The sequence below is a fragment of the Triticum aestivum genome, chromosome 3B, assembly GCF_018294505.1.
Source record: "Triticum aestivum cultivar Chinese Spring chromosome 3B, IWGSC CS RefSeq v2.1, whole genome shotgun sequence".
Taxonomy (NCBI): domain Eukaryota; kingdom Viridiplantae; phylum Streptophyta; class Magnoliopsida; order Poales; family Poaceae; genus Triticum; species Triticum aestivum.
This window is the reverse complement of record NC_057801.1, coordinates 606022258-606028096: the sequence shown is the minus strand read 5'-3', so window position 1 is coordinate 606028096 and position 5839 is coordinate 606022258.

The window sequence follows — 5839 nt, the reverse complement described above, 5'->3', positions numbered from 1 at the left end:
CCTCTTGATACAAATGCATGTATGATAGGATCTGATGTAAGTCTTGCTGAGTACCTTTGTACTCATGTTGCTTTATTTATGTTTTTGCAGCGGAGACTTCGGTCTTACTAGTGTTCTCGTGGACTTCGACTAGTAGCTAGTACCTCAGCTACGATCTTGATCGGATGTTGTAGATAGTCAGGCTTCCAGCCTTTTTCATTTGTAGATGTCTGTACCCAGACATGTAATGCTTCCGCTTGTTGCTTGTATGCTCTGTATGACGGGTCTTGCGACCCCTGTTTGCAATAAATGCTATGATGGCTCTTCTGAGCTTTTATCTATATGATTGTTGAGTTATGCTGTGATGCCATGTTGTACAGCACATACTTGCATGTTATGCGTACGTGTAATGTGTAGTGCTATGTGTGGGATCTGACTATCTAGTTGTTTATCTTTAGTAGCCTCTCTTACCGGGAAATGTCTCCTAGTGTTACCGCTGAGCCATGGTAGCTTGCTACTGCTCTGGAACACTTAGGCTGGCCGGCATGTGTCCTTCTTCGTTCCTGTGTCTGTCCCTTCGGGGAAATGTAACGCTTTGAGTACCGGAGTCCTGTTAGCCCGCTACAGCCCGGTTTACCGGAGTCCTGCTAGCCCAGTGCTACAGCCCGGACCCACTTGCTGATGACCGACACGTTCGAAGCTGGGTCATGGATGCCTGTCCCTGTAGGTCTGTGCCACTTTGGGTTTACGACTAGTCATGTCAGCCCGGGCTCCTTATCATATGGATGCTAGCGACACTATCATATACGTGAGCCAAAAAGGCGCAAATGGTCCCGGGAAAAGGTAAGACGACACCCGTGGGGATACCGTGCGTGAGGCCGCAAAGCGATATGAGGTGTTACCGGCTAGATCGATGTGACATCGAGTCGGGGTCCTGACAGCGTTGGTATCAGAGCCTGACTGCCTGTAGGATTACCAAGCCATTCTGGTCGAAGTTGAGTCTAGAAATTCTTTAGTTATGTAAGGGAATTGATTGTGGGAAGGAACGTAAGGCTCTTTTTACTCCTTTACCTCATGGCCTTCTGATCTGAGTCGTCCTATCTTTCCGACGGGGTTAAGGAACTAGGCTTCTCTTCCGTCTATCAGGATCACGTGTTACTACTCCGTAGCCCCATAGGATTGGTTGATCAGGGTCATACCCCAGTTTTAAGTATTTCCGGTGTAGTCTGTTTAGTACTATCCCAGAACCTTGAGTGGTGATGTTGAGTATGTTACCACCCCATTTTTAGTAGGATGTCTCATTCTGAGCATTTTACTGCCGTTATGCTACCGGAATTTTCCTAGGAATTCGAGAGATACTAATTCCTTGTCCTACATTCTATGGCCTATAGTTAATGTTGATTCCGTCCTTGGTTCGTTTCTCAGGATGTCATCGGCTAAGCGAAGTTCCGTCGCTCGTAGCCAGAACCATGGAGATGGTAGGAATGAGGATCCTCCTGACCAGTCTTCGTTGACAGAGCTCATGCTAGAGATGGAGAGGAACAAGCGTGAGTCTAATCGCTTGTTGGCACGTATCGAGGAGAATACCGCACATCAGTTCAAGGGATTTGTGACCATTCATGACTTTATCCGCTTGCACCCACCCACTTTTCATCATTCCATCGAGCCACTCGATGCAGATGACTGGCTCCGTAGTATCACCCATAAGCTGCGTTCCGCGAACGTAGCTGAAGATGACAAGGTCACTTATGCCACATATCACCTAGAAGGTCCTGCTAGTCTTTGGTGGCAGAACTATGAGGCTATGCTTCCAGTTGGCCAGATTCCTACCTGGAAGGATTTCACTGAGTCTTTTCATGAGCATCACATTCCCCAGGCCCTCCTTGATCGCAAGAGAGAAGAGTTCTGTAGTTTCACCCAGAGTAAGATGGCTGTTGATGCTTATAGCAGAGAGTTCGAGAACCTCGCTCGCTATGCCACAGAAGAAGTGTCCACGGATGCCAAGAAGCAAGCTAGGTTCCGGAAGGGTCTCAACCCCAAGTTGCGTCGTGATCTCCACCTGCATCATTGTGATACATTCCAAGCCCTTGTGAACAAGGCCATCAATGCAGAGACAGCTCAACTCACTTACGAGGAGTCTCGTAAGCACACCCGTGATTTGGGATCTTCCTCCGGTTCTAGTTCCCAGAAGCGCCGGATTTGGGTTCCAAACTCCGCTCTTCCTTCCGGTTATACACCGAGGCCATCCTATGTGGTGCCTTCTCCAACTCAGTCGTATGTTCCACCCAGGCCTACTGGTAGACCGTTTGTCAGTGCGGGTCCCCGTCCAACCTCAGGGACTTGCTTCACATGCGGGGAGCCAGGACACTATGCACGTGACTGCTCTCAGACTAGTTATGCTCCACCCCAGCCCGAGAAGACTGTTGGCTGTATTAAGCCATCACGCAAGATGATCAGTGTCAAGTCAGCCCCCACCGAACGTGGACGTGTGCAGCACGTCTCAGCTAAAGACGCTCATGATGATCCAGATGTCGTTCTTAGCACACTCCTTGTCAATTGTCACCCAGCATTAGTTCTATTTGATACTGGAGCATCTCACTCCTTCATTTCTGAAGGCTATGCTCGTTTGCACGACATATCATTTTGTGATATGCCAACTCCGCTAGTCATCCAAACTCCTGGATCCAAATGGCAAACCTCTAGTGTAAGCCATGGTAACGAAATCCTTGTTGACAGACTTGTATTCCTTGCATCACTTGTAGCCCTCAAGTCCTCAGATATTAACATCATCTTGGGTATGTACTGGATGACAGCTCATCATGCCAAGATTGATTGTTACACAAGATCTGTTCAGCTTACACACCCATCTGGCAAGATAGTCACCGTCTCCACTAGAGTTGCAAAGCGTCAACTCTATTCTCTTAATGCCAGCCCTCTTCCAGACCTTGAAGATATCCCGGTAGTCCGTGACTTTCCGGATGTCTTTCCAGAGGAACTGCCAGGTGTTCCACCTGACAGAGAAGTAGAGTTTGTCATAGATCTTATCCCAGGAACAGCTCCAATCTCCCGAAGACCCTACAAGATGGCACCCTTAGAACTAGCCGAGCTTAAGAAACAACTCGATGAGTCCTTGCAAAAGGGTTTCATCCGTCCTAGTTCTTGTCCTTGGGCTTGCCCCGTCCTTTTCGTCAAGAAGAAGGATGGTACGGACCGGATGGTTGTAGATTATCGCCCCGTTAATTTGGTCACGATAAAGAACAAGTATCCGCTTCCCAGGATCAACGACCTGTATGATCAGCTCGCTGGATCCTCAGTCTTTTCCAAGATGGATTTAAGGTTAGGCTACCATCAAATCAAGATCAGAAACGGGGACATTCCCAAGACAACTTTTGTCACTCGTTATGGCCAGTACGAGTACACCGTCATGTCCTTTGGTCTAACCAACGCCCCAGCCACATTCTCCCGTTTGATGAACTCGATCTTCATGGAGTACTTAGATAAGTTCGTCGTGGTTTACCTCGATGATATTCTTATTTACTCGAAGAGCGAGGAAGAGCATGCCGAACATCTTAGACTTGTGTTAGAAAAACTCAGAGAGCACCGCCTTTATGCCAAGTTCTCCAAGTGTGAATTTTGGTTGCCAGAAGTGACCTACCTAGGCCACGTAATCTCTGGTAAGGGCATTGCTGTCAATCCCGAGAGAGTTCAAGCCGTTCTCGATTGGACTCCACCTGAGACCGTGAAACAAGTTAGGAGTTTCCTTGGTCTAGCCAGCTATTGTCGCCGCTTTGTTGAAAACTTCTCCAAAGTAGCCAAACCCCTCACGGAACTTCTCAAGAAAGATAAAAAGTTTGAGTGGTCCCCACAGTGTGAGTACAGTTTTCAGGAACTGAAAAGACGCCTGAATTCTGCTCCCATACTTGTGCCACCGGATTTCACTAAAGACTTTATTATCTACTGCGACGCCTCACGACAGGGACTAGGTTGCATTCTTATGCAGGATCGTCACGTGATTGCCTATGCATCTCGACAGTTGCATCCACATGAGGAGAATTATCCCACACATGATCTAGAGCTTGCAGCCGTAGTCTATGCACTCAAGACCTGGCGACATTACCTCCTTGGTAAACGTTGCGAGATCTACACCGATCACCAGAGTCTCAAGTATATCTTCACCCAACCAGATTTGAATCTTAGACAAAGACGTTGGTTGGAGTTGATCACAGACTATGATCTAGGGATTACCTACACCCCAGGCAAAGCCAATGTCATGGCTGATGCTCTAAGCCGTAAATCATGTTGCAACAATCTCATGTTGCAGCAAGGCCAACCACTTCTCCATGAGGAATTCTGTAAGCTTAACCTTCACATTGCGCCTCGCGGATTCCTTTCTACCTTGGTGGCGAAACCTACCCTTGTGGATCTTATCATCGAAGCCCAGAAACATGATACGGGGATTACCCGGATCAAGAGGAACATTAAGAAGGGAGTTGGTGGATGTTTCTCTATGGATGATCGCGGTGTTGTTTTCTTTGAGAATCGCTTGGTGGTTCCCAAGAAGCAACATCTTCGGCAGTTGATTCTTAAGGAGGCACATGAATCTCCTCTCACGATTCATCCCGGTAGTACTAAGATGTATCAGGATCTACGCCAGAGGTTCTGGTGGACTAGGATGAAGAGAGAAATCGATGAGTTCATTGCTAAATGTGACGTTTGTCGTCGCGTTAAGGCAGAGCATCAAAGACCTGCTGGCACCCTTCAGCCTTTAGCTATTCCTGAATGGAAATGGGATAAAGTTGGTATGGACTTCATCACCGGCTTTCCCAAGACCAAAAGAGGGAATAACGCTATCTTCGTAGTCGTTGATCGTCTTTCCAAAGTGGCTCACTTCCTCCCTGTTCGAGAGAGTATCACTGCTAGTCAGCTTGCTGACTTATATATTTCTCGAATAGTGTCACTTCATGGTGTTCCACTAGAGATCAATTCAGACCGTGGCAGTCTTTTCACTTCTCACTTCTGGGAGAGTTTCCAAACTGCCATGGGAACCCATCTTTCCTTCAGTACCGCTTTCCACCCTCAGTCGAGTGGTCAGGTGGAACGGGTCAATCAAATTCTCGAAGACATGCTCCGAACTTGCGTTATCTCATTCGGTATGGATTGGGAGAAATGTCTTCCTTTTGCCGAGTTTGCCTATAACAATAGCTACCAATCCAGCCTCAAGCAAGCTCCTTTTGAGGTTCTCTATGGACGAAGATGTCGAACACCTTTGAACTGGTCAGAAACCGGTGAAAGACAATTCTTTGGACCGGATATGATCCAGGAGGCAGAAGAGCAAGTTCGCATCATTCGTGAGAATTTGAAAACAGCCCAGTCTCGTCAGAAAAGCTAGTATGATCGTCATCATAAGGATATGACTTATGAAATTGGCGACCAAGCTTACCTTCGGGTTACTCCTTTGAAGGGTACCCATCGTTTCGGTATCAAGGGCAAGTTGGCTCCTCGTTACATTGGTCCTTTTCGCATTCTCGCTAAACGAGGAGAGGTTGCCTACCAGTTGGAACTACCCCCACATCTTTCTCGAGTTCATGATGTCTTCCACGTCTCTCAACTCAGGCGTTGCTTCTCGGATCCTATTCGTGGAGTGGACCACGAAACGCTTGATCTCCAAGATAACCTCACATACCGAGAGTACCCGGTTCGCATTCTTGATCAAGCAGAGCGTGTTACCCGACGTCAGAACATCAAGTTTCTCAAAGTTCAGTGGTCTCATCATTCCGAGAGAGAGGCTACTTGGGAGCGAGAAGATCGTCTTCGACTGGAGTACCCCGCTTTCTTTCCGTCGACCCCTGAATCTCGAGAC